Below are 1340 nucleotides of genomic sequence, written 5' to 3' on the forward strand. Positions count from 1 at the left end.
TTAAAATAAATTAAAGAAATTACATAAAAAAAATAAGAACGTTTAAATAGTTGATTTGATATTAACATTGATATATATATATATATATATATTTTCAAATTTTTATGATATCTTTAAATTGAATAAAATCATTATTGTTTTCTTAAAAACACATAAAATCGTATTATAACATCAACGTAGACAAATAATAAAATAAAACATTAAAATCGAGATGTATCTCGCTGCATTGTACGAGTATTATTCTAGTTTCTTCTTAATATATATTATAGAATAATTTATTGAGGTTTATGAAGTGCAATTCCTCATAATGATAAAAACTTATATTCATTTAGAAAGACAAACAATCAACCCTAAAATGTCTCCAATTGTGTCCTAAAATGATTGGAATCATCCTTTATGGCATATACACAAAATACCCTCTGAAGTAAATCCATTAACTATGGCCAAGTAATAAAACAAATACAAGCAACAAGACATTTATTTAGAAATTGCTAAAATTATTCGTGATTTTTCTTCTGCCTCAAGAGATCCAGACTGTTTCCGAGAAAACCATCATCGTGTGAAAAATATTCGAAAAGCAAGGGTAGCGGCCACGATGTCCTGTAAATATGAATACGATTAATAAACATATATGCCTGTAAATAGGATATTAAATTATGAGGTGAATATTGAATCAGATAAACTTAGTTAACATACATTTTTGTTTTCAATAACAAGCATGCTCTTGAAGTGTTCTAACTCATTAGAACATTTAACTGTGCTCGTTGATGTATCTTCCCAAACGAGTTATAACCAGAATCAACCGATGCACACACACACAAATGGAATTCAATTCTAATTCCTGCAAAAATGGGCCCTAAGGTATTGTTTGAATTTGAAAGAATTGGAATGATCAACTTCGTTAACCAAATTCCATTTATGTGTTTGGATCCTTTAATGAAAATCATTGAACCTGTGAATTTCTTTATATTTCCCTCATTCATAGAATTGTCGATTCCTTGGTTCTACCATGAAATGGACAATTCTGGGTCATTTATTAAACACTTACCTTGGTAAGCACTTATCAGTTTAATTACTTTATCGGGTGAACATAATAAAGACCAAAGATTTTACTAGGCACGAGAGAAGGCAAAGATCGAGAGTCTCAACTGGTATGTGGGGATGATGACTCTTACCCAAGTAAGTTCTTACCATGTTATAAACGCTTAACATCAATCTGTTTTGATAACTGAGAATGTTACCCCATAAGGTAAATGATAGTGGTCACTCTTGCTGGTAAATGCTTACATGATAAGCTTAGGTAAACCCTTCATTTTGTATCAAGACTTGATAAAGACAAT

The sequence above is a fragment of the Cynara cardunculus genome, assembly GCF_001531365.2.
Source record: "Cynara cardunculus var. scolymus isolate 2C chromosome LG 6, CcrdV1, whole genome shotgun sequence".
NCBI lineage: Eukaryota > Viridiplantae > Streptophyta > Magnoliopsida > Asterales > Asteraceae > Cynara > Cynara cardunculus.